Raw genomic sequence first — 15,149 nt, forward strand, 5'->3', positions numbered from 1 at the left:
TTTGTTATAATAAATATCCCCCAAAAATATATAAAAAAACATTTTTTTCCTCAGTTTAGGCCGATGCATATTCTTCTACATATTTTTGGTAAAAAAAATCGCAATAAGCGATTATTGATTGGTTTGCGCAAAAGTTATAGCATTTACAAAATAGGGATAGTTTTATAGCATTTTTATTAATAATTTTTTATTATTTTTTTTTACTAGTAATGGCGGCGATCAGCGATTTTTATTGTGACTGCGACATTGTGGGGGACCCATCGGACATTTTCGACACATTTTTGGGACCATTGTCATTTATACAGTAATCACTGCTATATAAATACAGTGATTCCTGTGTAAATGACACTGGCAGTGAAGGGGTTAACCAGTGGGTGGCAGTGTAGGGGTTAAGTGTTCCTAGGGGTGTGTTACTAACAGTGGGGGGGTTGGGCTTTCATTTAGTGAACACTGATCTCTGCTCCAATCACATGGAGCAGAGATCAGCGTCACTAGTTGCTAGGCAGAATGGAGAAATGCTGTTTACAACGGCATTTCTTCATTTGGCCGCTCCGTGAGACGATCGCGGGTATGCCCGCGGCAATCGAGTCCGCGGGTCCCGCGACTGGACTCACGGGGGTCCCGACCAGCGGGGGAGCGCGCCGCTGGCGGCGCACTCCCGATGGCAGGGCGGCAAATTTAAAGGGACGTACATGTACGCCCATTTGCCTGCCAGTGCTATTCTGTCGACGTACATCGTCGTGCGCTGGTCGGCAAGTGGTTAATGTCTAAAACACTGGCAACAAAAATGAGTACACCCCTAAGTGAAAATGTCTAAATTGGGTCCAAAGTATCAATATTTTGTGTGGCCACCATTATTTTCCAGCACTGCCGTAACCCTCTTGGGCACCAGAGCTTCACAGCTTGCCACTGGAGTCCTCTTCCACTCCTCCAATGACGACATCACAGAGCTGGTGGATGTTAGAGACCTTGTGCTCCTCCACCTTCCATTTAAGGATGCCCCACAGATGCTCAATAGGGTTTAGCACTTCAAAGCAAATTTCCCCATAAGAAATGATGGAAACTCAAATGATTTGTTCCACAACCTTTTATTCATAGGTCCTTCAGTGTATTGTCCATATAAAAAGATTATAGCAATGTGACCAGGTTGTGTAACCATAAAATGTCCATCCACAAATGGAAGCCTCCACAAGGGGATTATGCTGCATACACACGACCGGACTTTTTGACGGACTAGGTCCGATGGTCTTCCCGACGGACTTTCGGCGGAGTTCCGACGGAATTTCCTAATGAACAGACTTGGCCACACACAATCACACCAAAGTCTGATGGATTTGAACATGATGACGTATGATGGGACTAGAATAAGGAAGTTCATAGCCAGTAGCCAAGAGCTGCCCTAGCGTCGTTATTTGTCCGTCGAACTAGCATACACACGAACGGATTTCACGATAGGAACTGGGTCCGGCGGAGTTTCGGCTGAAAAAATTGAAACATGTTCTATTTCTAAAGTCCGTCAGATTTTTGAACAGCAAAGGTGGAGCCCATACACGATCGAAATTGTCCGACAGACTCGTTCCGTCGGACCTTTGCTGACGAAAAGTCCAGTCATGTGTACGCGCATTAAAAGCAAAATCCAGCAGGAGATACAGAGTATAAAAGAGAAGAGAGGTGCCTCTAAAGCCCCGTACACATGAATGATTCCGGCAGACTATTCGATCGTGTGTGGGCTGCAAAGGACTTTTGATTCGCAAAAGTCTGACAGACTTTAGAAATGGAACATGCTTCAAATTTTTCCGCCAGAACTCTGCCGGACCCAGTTCCTACCGAAAAATTTGCTTGTGTGTATGCTATTCCGACAGACTAAAACCGACGCTAGGGCAGCTATTGGCTACTGGCTATGAACTTCCTTATTCGAGTCCAGTCGTACGTCATCACGTTCGAATCCGTCGGAGTTTGGTGTGATTGTGTGTGGCCAAGTCCACTCATTCGGAAAGTCCGTCAGAACTCTGTCAGAACTCTGTCAGAACTCCGGCAGAACTCCGGCAGAACTCCTTCAGAAGTCTGTCGGACATAAGTCTGGTCGTGTGTACGCGGCATAAGTGTAGCAATGTGTTGCTAAATGTTGTACCTTCATTAAATGTAACCATATTACTACGCATAGAGGGGCCTCGCTTCTCTTTTATACTCAGTTGTGATGTGACACTACTTGTATATCAAGTCAAAATTTATTTAAAAATGTTACTTGTCTTGCAAATAGCTCTTAAACCAAGTTACTCTCAAACAAAGGTTTAATTGTATAACAATACAATGATGGTTGCTCTATGTGCATTTTGTATTACAGCTCTTGGTGATAACTAGAATTCTTTATTATTGTTGGTTGTATCCCGAATTTCTCTTTGTGCTGGCAGATTTATTAAAATAAATGCATTTGTGTTTGGGATCTGGCTAATCTCTTCATGCAGGCATTTCCATTTCTACAGTTTTATTATATTAATGTCAACTCTCTGCCCATTTGCTGTTCATCCTGTCATTTGTAGTTTAGACTTAGTGTAAACTCATTAATCTCGGTAGCTTTGCCTTCTGACAACCATCGGTGGCTTCTCGTCCTCCACTGGATAAAGCATTCTGTGAAATTAAATATATTCCTTCTTCAGTCACTTCTAATGCATTTCCCTCAACATTTACATAAGTATTATGATTTCTCAGAATGTTCTGCCCTTGGTTTTGGAAATTAACTGGTTCATTTATGACGCGGTCTTAGCGGGGTTTAAAGCTTCTAAAATGTGTACACGGACCAGTATAAGCTTTTATAATGACTCCTCGTTTTGTCTTCTTTATACAGGAATGTTAGCAGTCATGCATTCGGATTTACTCTAAGCAACATTTCTATGATTAGAGCTGTTCTGTTTCAAACCTACCTTCTTAGACCCAGCCTGTCCAGACAGGATAGTCCCTCGCTGACTTGGCACCATCCACAACTCACACCGATCACACGGGTGGATCGAATGCTGCCTTTCATGACTAAGCCTATTTCTGACATTTGGTGTTTACAAGTTAAAATCCATATTTTTTGTTAGAAAATTACTTAGAACTCCCAAACATTATATATATATATATATATATATATATATATATATATATATATATATATATATATACATATACATATATACATATATATATATATATATATATATATATATATATATATATATATATACATATATATATATATATATATATATATATATATATATATATATATATATATATATATATATATATATTAACAGAGAATCTAGAGAATAAAATGGTGATTGTTGCATTATTTTATGTCACACGGTATTTTTGGTATTTGTGTTTTAAAGCAATTTTTTTACTTTAAAAAAAATAAAACAGTATAGTTATCCTAGTTGTTTTGTATAATGTGAAAGATGATGTTACGCCAAGTAAATAGATACCAAACATGTTACACTTTTATGCACGCACTCGTGGAATGGCGACAAACTTTGGTACCTAAAAATCTCCACAGGCGACGCTTTAATTTTTTTTTACGGTTACCAGGTTAGAGTTACAGAGGAGGTCTAATGCTAGAATTATTTATCTCACTCTGATGATCGCGGCGATACCTCACATGTGTGATTTGAACACCGTTTACATATGCGGGCGCGACTTCCGTATACGTTTTCTTTGCTGCGCGAGTTTGCGGTGACAGGGATGGTTTTAAAAAAAAATGATTTCTTATTTATTTTATTTATTTTTATATTATTAAACAGTGTTTTTAAAAAAAAATTATCACTTTGATTGCTGTCACAAGGAATGTAAACATCCCTTGTGACAGTAATAGGTGGTGACAGGTATTCTTAATGGAGGGATTGGGGGTCTAAAAGACCCTCGATCCCTTCTTTGTACTTCAAAGTATTCAGATCAGCAAAAACAGTCTATCTGAATACTGTAAATTTTTTAAAACTGGCGCCATTGGCAGCCAAGTAAACCGGAAGTGACGTTGTGACGTCTCTTCTGTGTTTACATCAAGGAGACTGGAACAAAGCCGTTTCCAGCTTCATTTCAGTCTTTCACTAGCTGTGGGAAGAGCCGGATCAATGCGTGGCGGGAGGCGTCGGGGGGGTGTCCCCTCCCGCTCCTCCAGGATAACAACCAAGCGGCTTTTAGCCACATTGGTTGTTATCCTTGGAAAGCCGATTGCCCGCTCTAAACAACGTTACCGGGATGATGCCTGCCACTGCGGGCATCATCCCGGTATAACCCCCGAAAGCCGAGTACACGCATTTGCGTACGTTCGGCGGGAATGGGTTAAGCTGCAGATAGATGAAGTTATCTACCGCAGCTAAACTCACACAATACATTGCTATGGCCCCATTAACACACTGCGTTTAGTGACAGTATCGTTACATGTTTTGTGGTTAGAAAAAATTTATTGACTGCATCTAGGACTGAACTTCAGGTAATTGCAAAAGATAGATAAGATTGCGCTATGGACAAATTCCACCCGTTCGCCACACAGGCAAGGGGAAAAAAGAATATATATATAATGTAATATAGTGAAATATAGATAAATTAAAAATAAATTATAGATTGGACTAAAGGGGTTAAAGCCCAGATGACGTCGCTCTGACGAAACGCGTAGGGCGTGGCCTAGAACGTGCACCTTACACTGGCATACAAGCAGTAACGCCGGCGCGGCTAATTTGAAAGCGATTTTGTCTCTTTGGATATTGTGAGTAACCTGACTTCTTAATAAACATAAAAACGTTCAAACAACAGTATTGCACTATGTTTGTACTTCTGTTTCCCTTCATGCATAATTGCTAAACGGACTACTTGTGGAAGGAAAAGTGTAAAGCATCTCCCCAGCATAGCAGAAGCAGAGCCCAAAGAAAGCTGCACAGTGGCTCATACTGTGGCTGCTCGATTAACCCATTGAGGGTTTTTTGTCTGGTGAGCACATATACATACCTTTTGCCTAACACAGAGTGGCGCACCGGAGAGGAATGTATTTAACCCTTCTGCACTAGTCACTTTACTCTACCTTCCTCATTTGATGAAAGTTCCATGCGTTTTTGCAGCAACTGGTTGATGCGACTTTGAAAATTTCCGTTGGACATTATAAGATTTTTTGTTACTATTATTATAAATTTTTTTGGGTACTTTCACAAAACGTTATCACGTTGAACATATTTGCATATGATTTTTCAGATATTGGTTTATGTATGTTTATCGAGCACAGTAGAATTGTTTTTATATGATCGATTCACCACTTTTCCAATACACATGTGCATTTTTTGAGGTGTAAATCAACAGACATACATCCTCTTTTCTTTTTTCACGTATTTTTTATCACGTATACAGTGGTTTTAAGAGGTTTCCACCGCAATTTGTTTTAATTTTCTTCAGAGCACCAGCAGAGATAATAGATCATCTTACACTCATATATGATTTTAGTATTCACAGTGCACAAAAAGGTTTTAGCGCCAAAGCTTAATTTATATTTTAGATTTCAGGTAATTGCAGTACACTTCAACTGCAGCAGCAAAAAAAAAAAACAGTAAGCACATCATAATCACTAGGTGTACCTGGGAATGACACAGGAAGTTGAGGGGACTCTAAAGTAGACATGTACACTGACAAAAAAAATGAGTTTGTTTTCGTTTCATTCGTTTTTTTTTTGCCTTTTTTCGGAAATTCAAAAATGTGAAAATTCGGAAATCCAAATTTTCGAAAATTCTGATTTTCTAATTTCCGAATAAAGCAAAAAAAAAAGGGGGCGTGGCCTGCACATGGCGCTGAACAGACGTGTTTGAGAAGAGCTCCGTCTAGCCATCGGCCTAAAACCTCTAGCAATGCCTTCTAAAAAACCCTGATCCCTATCTACAATTAACAAACGCTCAGGGAAATCATCGGCTTCACATCAGGCAGCTGTTGGATCCATAAAATGGTTCCTTGCCGCAGGGAGATCCACCCTCAACATGCGGAGCGGACAGGCCGGAGCCGCAAGGTCGATTATCTCACCATCCTCACATACAGCCTCTGCTCGGGAAAGCTCCCTGGCCTCCACCTCATGCTCGGAATTGATGGATGATCCCGGATCCCCCGCAGGTTCTGAAATGACCTCACTGGTGAGTGAAATAAAAAAGGAGATGGCGGGTATGTTTCACAGCATGGAGAAATCCATTAAAAAAGATATCTCTGCAGTGAGGGCCGACATGTCCCACCTGCTAGTTAGACTGGAGGAGACAGAACAGCGCCAAGACTCACACGCAGTAGCCATTAAAGAACTGCAAGATACTGTTACTCAACTTGCATATGCCCACAGGGCCTCATTATTTAAACTCGAAGACCTCCAGAACCGTAATTGTAGAAATAACCTACGCATACGTGGCCTACCAGAAGCAACCAGAGACAATGACTTAGAATCCTCAGTCCGTGGCATTCTTAACAACGTTCTTGGCAACCCTGTAACCGCCGCCTTAAGATACGATCGGATTCACCGTGCCTTGAGGCCAAGCAATGGACCAGCCCAGGGACATCATCTGTCATCTTCACTACTTTGAAGAAAAAAATGCGGTCATGATTAAGCTGCGAAGCACTCCTACCATTGACTTTGATGGGGCAGTCCTCAACATTTACCCTGACATTTCTAAGGAAACCCTCGATCGTCATGGGGCATCGAAACCTCTCTTAGAACACCTGATGGGAGATGGGATCTCATACAGATGGGGATTGCCCGCGAGCCTGATAGCTACCAAAAATGGACATTCCCACATGCTCCGTTTCCCTGAAGAGCTTCCTACCCTCCTCCACGATCTGAATCTACTAGCTATGGATCTCCCAGGATGGCAAAACTCCATACCTACTTTTTCAGTACCCCAAGCCTCTCATTGGCGGAAGACCCCCTCCAAGCAGAAACTTGCTTCTATTCCAGGCTCCTCTCAGAAAAATGGGTGAATATCATATCTATCCACACTTAATCTCTTCTTGTCCGATACACTTTACCTGGCAACGACCATAGCTCCAATCCTGATGTCATGAAAATCTCACGAAGAGATTGTCCTCCAGGTCTTCTGATGTACGATCGTCGCGGGTACGCACGATCGTACGAACGCCCTTACGTTCGTACACAGGTGCGCGTGCGCGGGCACGCGCACGGTCGCGTGCGTGCGTCCGTATTGGTGCCAAGCGGCCTATTTAAACCAGCCTCTTTCCAACAGTCTTTGCTGTCTGCTCTACAGCGTTATATCTGTGAGACCTGATCCGTATTGTTTGTTCCTGTTTGACCCGGCCTGCCTGTGACCTATCTGCTATCCGCCTGCACCCGACCTCGGCTTGTTGTGACTATTCTCCTGCCTGTTCCCTTGTACTTCGTTCCTGTCTGGTATCCGATCCGGCTTGCTCTGACCATCCGTCTGCTAAAAGGGTAACCTGCTTATACTGAACTGTTCATCTGCTATAAGTGCCTGCTCATATTGAACTACCTATCTGCTGCAAGTCACCTGCTTATACTGAACTGTGTCATCTGCTACAAGTGATCTGTTAGTATTGAACTGTTCATCTGCTATAAGTGCCTGCTCATATTGAACTACCTATCTGCTGCAAGTCACCTGCTTATACTGAACTGTGTCATCTGCTACAAGTAATCTGTTAGTATTGAACTGTTCATCTGCTATAAGTGCCTGCTCATATTGAACTACCTATCTGCTGCAAGTCACCTGCTTATACTGAACTGTGTCATCTGCTACAAGTAACCTGCTAGTATTGCACTGTCCATCTGCTCCTAGTGCCTGCTTATATTGACTGTTTATCTGCTGCAAGCACTTGTGTATATTACACTGTTCACCTGCTACAAGTGGCCTGCTTTCCTGCACTGCTTATTGCCAAGTTACCTGCTCCTTTGAACTGTGTATCTGCTATAAACTACCTGCTGATCCCTTCACTGTGATTACCTGCTCCACTGAACCTCGCCTACCCATCCTACCCATCTGTTGATCCTGCCAGGCACCTGTACCCCTCCTTACTCCTGTGTTCCCTGTTACATTGCCAGGAAACCGGTATTGGGAGTCGTAAAGGAGGCCTCTCTCCGCAATCCGGGCTCGCTACTAGAAGGTACGTGATAGTAGCAGACAGCCAATGTCTGAGCCCGAGCGGGGAGCCTCCGCCATGGAAGAACTTTGTCAACACCTGGCAGGACTGTGAGGCAGTTAAGGGCCTTCAACAAGGCTACACTCGGCTGGAGGAACGGGTAATTGCTCTTTCCAACCCCTCCGGATCCTTGGGGGCCCCTCAACCATCAGTTTCTTCAGCTGAAGCAGGTCCAACACCTACAGTTGTGATGTTACCACCAGAACCTAAAGTTCCCACACCCGAGCGATTTTCTGGGAATCGCAGTGGCTTCAGGGCCTTCCGCAACTCCTGCGAATTATATTTTGCCCTCCAACCACGGACCTTCTCTTTAGAGGCTACCAAGGTGGGTTTTGTGGTGTCTCTACTCTCTGGAGACCCCCAGACCTGGGCCCACCGCCTGTTAGAAAACAAGGACGCAGCGTTGACTAATCTTTCTACCTTTTTTGATGCTATGGCTCAATTGTATGAAGATCCTCAACTTTCAGCAACTGCAGAAACCGCTTTGCGGACCCTCCAGCAGGGACGAAGGGCGGTGGAAGATTATGTGGCCGAGTTCAGGCGATGGGGTGTGGATATGAACTGGAATGATGCTGCCCTTCGCCATCAGTTACGCATGGGACTCTCTGATTCTTTGAAGGATGAGCTTGCTAGAGTCTGTGTTCCACAGACATTAAACACACTAATTGACTTGGCGATACAGATCGATCGTCGTCTGAGAGAGAGGAGAGCTGAGAGGGCCACTGGTTTCTCTCGTCCAACCTGGATGCTTCCAAAGGCCCCAAGCCATTTACATCCAGCACCTGCCACCCGATCCACGTCTGACACACCTGAGCCAATGCAACTTGGAGTCTTGCGGCCATCTCTTACCCCCGAAGAACGTCAACGTCGGCGGAATAATAACTTATGTCTCTATTGCGGGGAATCTGGACATTACATCAGGAACTGTCCAATAAAACTTCGTAAGTGTCCATCCATGCCTCCTGATCTCCCAGACTCTTTAATAAAGTTTCCATCTCACCTTATCATTTCTGTCTCCTTTCAGTTCCCAGGAAAGACTTTACAGACACCCGCCATTATTGATTCCGGGGCATGCAGCTGTTTTATGGATTCATCCTTTGCTGCCCAACATCAGATTCCTCTCCTACCTAAGACCCGTGGACTCTCTATTCATTTGGCCGATGGCTCCGCTATTAAATCTGGTCCTGTAACTCGAGAAACTGCACCTCTATCTACTGTTATCTCTGGTTCTCATCGAGAACTTCTCCGGATGGACATTATCACCTCCCCTCTTTTTCCTGTAATCCTTGGGATGCCTTGGCTACAGGCTCACAATCCAACCATAAATTGGACTACAGGAGAAATTACCTTTTCTTCAACGTATTGCCAGAAGTTCTGTGGTTCATCCGGTTCTCTGAGACCAGCAACTTTATTATCTATTGACTCAGAGATCGATTTACGTCAAGCCATTCCCGAAGTCTACCATGAATTTTTGGACGTGTTCAGTAAACAAAAGGCAGAGGTGCTCTCGCCCCACCGGGCTTATGACTGCCCCATTGAGTTACTTCCTGGAGCCAAGATTCCGTTTGGAAGGGTTTTTCCCTTAACAGAGGTAGAGCAGGAGAAACTCAAAGAATACCTCGAAGAAAATTTAAAGAAGGGGTTCATTCGCCCGTCTACGTCCCCAGCAGGTGCAGGTATTTTCCTTGTTGAGAAAAAGGACCACACTCTCCGACCCTGCGTAGACTACCGTGAATTAAACAACATCACTATAAAGAACCGGTATCCTCTCCCTCTTTTTCCAGAGTTATTCCAAAGACTGGGAATTGCTACGGTGTTCACTAAACTCGATCTCCGTGGGGCTTACAACTTGATCCGTATCAAGGCCGGAGATGAGTGGAAGACTGCTTTCCGTACCCGATTCGGACACTTCGAGTATTTGGTGATGCCCTTCGGTTTGTGTAATGCCCCCGCCCCTTTCCAATACTTTATCAATGATGTGCTCCGGGACTTTCTGGACTTATTTGCTGTCGTTTATTTAGATGATATTTTGATTTTTTCTTCCTCCCTTGAAGCCCATCGCAAGCACGTCAAAAGCGTGTTGGGTCGGCTCCGCCAACACGGACTATATGCAAAAGCAGACAAGTGTTTGTTCGAACAGGAAAGTATACCATTCCTGGGGTTGATCATCTCTAGTAAGGGTATAAAAATGGACCCCCAGAAGATTGCTGCGATTTTGGACTGGCCGACTCCTGTAGACAGGAAAGGAATCCAACGTTTTATTGGATTCGCCAACTTCTACCGCAAATTTATTAAAGGTTTCTCAGCTATTGTTGCACCCATCACACAACTAACTAGACAAGGAACCCGTTTTCATTGGACCTCTGAAGCTCAAAAAGCATTCGAGACTCTCAAGGGACTTTTCACCTCCGCTCCTATTTTAAGACATCCAGATTCCTCCCTGCCATTTGTTTTAGAAGTGGATGCATCCGAAATCGCCGTAGGAGCTATATTATCCCAAAGACAAGGAACTAAGGCCCTGCTTCATCCTGTGGCTTTCTTTTCACGTAAGTTATCTGCAGCCGAGAAAAATTACGATGTCGGAGACCGGGAGCTGTTGGCCATTAATTCCGCATTAGAAGAGTGGCGTTATTTGTTGGAAGGAGCTTCTCATCCAATTCTAATATTTACAGATCACAAAAACCTGGAGTACTTAAGATCTGCAAAAAGACTAAAACCAAGACAAGCCAGGTGGGCACTCTTCTTCTCCCGGTTCTCTTTCCATGTGACGTATCGCCCAGGGTCTAAGAATATAAAACCAGATGCCTTGTCACGGATGTTCCACAAGTCCCAGGAGAATTCTCCTCCGGATACCATTCTCGCTCCTGGGAATTTCCTTCTGCTTCAGGAAGATCTTCTCTCTCGGCTTAGACAAGCCTCCATGGGACAAAGACCCTTCTCAGAACCAGAACTACAAACCAGAGGTGGGTTACTGTGGTATAAAGACAAGATCTACATCCCCGAAACTCTGCGGGTATCTGTTCTAGAGCTGTGTCATGACCATGCACTCACCGGACATTTTGGTATCACTAGAACCATTGATTTGGTACAGCGTACTTTTTGGTGGCCTCAGTTACGGGAGGATTGCAGGAAATACGTGAACACCTGCACTACGTGCATTAGGAGTAAGAACTGTAAAACCAAGGCCTGGGGCCTCCTTAAACCGTTGTCTGTTCCGGACAGGCCATGGAAAATGCTGTCTCTAGACTTCATTGTTGAATTGCCTCCGGCAGACGATCATACCACTATCTTGGTGGTGGTCGATCGTCTGTCAAAGATGGCACATTTTATTCCCATGAAGGGTACCCCTTCAGCCTCTGAAACTGCACAAGTGTTTATCAAAGAAATAATTAGGCTCCATGGGGTACCAGCCAATATAGTTTCGGATCGAGGAGTACAGTTCACCTCTCGATTCTGGAAGTCCCTCTGCAAGGCCTTGAATATTGAGCTATCTTTCTCATCCGCTTATCATCCTCAGTCCAATGGGCAGACTGAGAGGACAAACCAAACTCTCGAACAATATTTACGCTGTTTTTCCTCTTTTGCACAAGATGATTGGATCTCCCTACTTCCAGTAGCTGAATTTGCGTATAATAATTCTCTCCATTCCGCCATCAAACAGACACCCTTTTTTGCCAATTATGGCTTCCACCCTTCATTTTTACCCAACTCCCTTCCTGAATGTTCAGTACCTGCGGTCCAGGAAAAGATGAACTTTTTTTCAACCAACAACAAACTTCTACAAGAAACAATGACTAAAACTCAAGAGCACAACAAGGCAACCTTTGACAGGAAGAGACGAGGAGAATTAGTACTGGTACCTGGTGATTTGGTGTGGCTATCCACGGTAAACTTGAAAATGGCGTGTCCTTCAAGGAAACTAGGTCCCAAGTTTTTAGGACCTTTCTCAGTCAAAAGGAAGATTAACGAAGTTGCTTTTGAACTAGAACTTCCAGACTCACTAAAGGTTCATCCGGTATTCCATGTATCCTTATTGAAACCTTTCACTCCCAATCCATTTCCTAACCGAAAAACCACTCCTCCTGATCCGATCTTGGTTGATGGTGAAGAAGAATTTGAAATTGAAGCCATCCTAAAATCCAGAAGAAGAGGAAACCAGAACCAGTTCTTAATCAAATGGAAAGGATATGGTCCTGAAGAGAACTCCTGGGAGCCTGAGGACAACATTCATGCGAAAAACTTGATTCGATCCTTTAAAAGGGCCCATCCGGAAAAGTTTGCCCGAAAGGGCATCCGGAGGCTGCCCCTTGGGAGGGGGCAATGTCATGAAAATCTCACGAAGAGATTGTCCTCCAGGTGTTCTGATGTACGATCGTCGCGGGTACGCACGATCGTACGAACGCCCTTACGTTCGTACACAGGTGCGCGTGCGCGGGCACACGCACGTTCGCGTGCGTGCGTCCGTATTGGCGCCAAACGGCCTATTTAAACCAGCCTCTTGCCAACAGTCTTTGCTGTCTGCTCTACAGCGTTATATCTGTGAGACCTGATCCGTATTGTTTGTTCCTGTTTGACCCGGCCTGCCTGTGACCTATCTGCTATCCGCCTGCACCCGACCTCGGCTTGTTGTGACTATTCTCCTGCCTGTTCCCTTGTACTTCGTTCCTGTCTGGTATCCGATCCGGCTTGCTCTGACCATCCGTCTGCTAAAAGGGTAACCTCCTTATACTGAACTGTTCATCTGCTATAAGTGCCTGCTCATATTGAACTACCTATCTGCTGCAAGTCACCTGCTTATACTGAACTGTGTCATCTGCTACAAGTGATCTGTTAGTATTGAACTGTTCATCTGCTATAAGTGCCTGCTCATATTGAACTACCTATCTGCTGCAAGTCACCTGCTTATACTGAACTGTGTCATCTGCTACAAGTAATCTGTTAGTATTGAACTGTTCATCTGCTATAAGTGCCTGCTCATATTGAACTACCTATCTGCTGCAAGTCACCTGCTTATACTGAACTGTGTCATCTGCTACAAGTAACCTGCTAGTATTGCACTGTCCATCTGCTCCTAGTGCCTGCTTATATTGACTGTTTATCTGCTGCAAGCACTTGTGTATATTACACTGTTCACCTGCTACAAGTGGCCTGCTTTCCTGCACTGCTTATTGCCAAGTTACCTGCTCCTTTGAACTGTGTATCTGCTATAAACTACCTGCTGATCCCTTCACTGTGATTACCTGCTCCACTGAACCTCGCCTACCCATCCTACCCATCTGTTGATCCTGCCAGGCACCTGTACCCCTCCTTACTCCTGTGTTCCCTGTTACATTGCCAGGAAACCGGTAGTGGGAGTCGTAAAGGAGGCCTCTCTCCGCAATCCGGGCTCGCTACTAGAAGGTACGTGATACCTGAGTACATCTCATTTTTTGCTTGTTTGTTGACTTACCCCTTTTCCCCCCGAGCTCGGTCTATTACATCACTATGGTGACCAGTTTAAGCGATGTTCTGTTCTGAGCTGTTTTCCAACGTATGGTCACTAGTCACTGTTGTTTGTATCGTTTTATCTAGATAAGTAACCTGTTGCTACTACACTCATTGCTAGACTTAAAATTTTGACAATTTAATATACTTTTTAGAGGCCGTATACTGATGGTGCATACTGCCCTCTAAATCATGCCTCTACTAAGGCGTATGTCTCCCGCCCCTCTACTCCTGGACTTGGCGATTATGAGCAGCCTCTTTGTTCTCTCTGTTATGGTCCCCCTGTTAGGGTCCATACTAACCTCTCGTTCTCCCTTCCCCCACTGGGACCACAGCAGATTTCTGCGTAAACCTGTCAGAGAACTCACCATGCGAAGATCCGTCCCCGTGTGGCAGCAGCTCACTTTCATCCCAAGGATCATGCGCGGTGTCCCCGTTGGAGGCGTGCGAGTTCCGGTACGAACGGACGCACGCCAATACGAACACGTGGGCGCACTTGCGCCAACCGATCGTGTGTACGTAATTACGCACGCATGGCCACGTCCACCAATCCGGGCACATCTCACCCTATATAAACAGGATCCTGACTTGATACCAGTGCTGGATCGTCTTCAGCTACTCCTGAGACACCTGACCGTTGTTCCTGTGATCTTGTTCCTGTGACCTTGTTCCTGATACCCATTCCTTTGGATACTCCTTGTTTTGATCTCCTGGACTACCACTGACCTCGGCTTGGACTTTTGACTTTGGCTTGCTTCCTGATTTTGTACCTCATTGCTAGCACGTTACCAGACCCTTGCTCGTCCTTGACTACGCACCTGCCTCTCGTTCCTGTACCGCATTGCCTGCCAGTTGCCGACATTGCTTGTTCCAGACGTGCAGTGTTTCCTGTATACCTGCTGAGCCTCCGCTATCTACCTCTGTGATCAACCTACACCTCTTCCTCCGTGAGGACCCAGCGTCTCCAGCTCTTCAGCTTCCACCTGCAGGTACCTGCACCCTTTCGCTGTCTTCACACTCCCTGTTACCACCTCCAGGGGTGTGGAGACCGGAACCGTGCAAGAGGCCACCCTCAACAGTCTGACTCTGCTGTAAGGTACGTGTCAGAACCTCAACTTGTTCCCAATAGTACTATAGAATCTTATTGTTCTTTCTACATACAATTCTACTTCTCTCTCTCTTTTTTGGCCTTTTCTCTCCTTCCCTCCCTTTTACTTCCCCCCTCCTCCCCATGTCGGCGTACTTGGCAAGGTAAACTGAAGATTTGCTCTCCTCTGACACTATAGCTACTCTAACGCTACTATCGTATAACATAAGGGACCTCAACGTGGCAGCAAAGAGGCATCAAGTAATGCGAGAATTAAAATAATCGCACTGCTCAATTGCTTTCCTCCAAGAAACTCATTTGACCCACTCGACTTCTGTTTAACTCTATTCTCAGCAGTTCCCCCATTGTTATTTCAGCCTATCGGATATCAACAAAGCTAAAGGAGTAGCCATTGGGT

This window comes from Lithobates pipiens, unplaced genomic scaffold (assembly GCF_037356315.1).
Source record: "Lithobates pipiens isolate NorthernLeopardFrog02 unplaced genomic scaffold, aLitPip1_a1.2 Scaffold_13, whole genome shotgun sequence".
NCBI classification, from domain to species: Eukaryota; Metazoa; Chordata; class Amphibia; order Anura; family Ranidae; genus Lithobates; species Lithobates pipiens.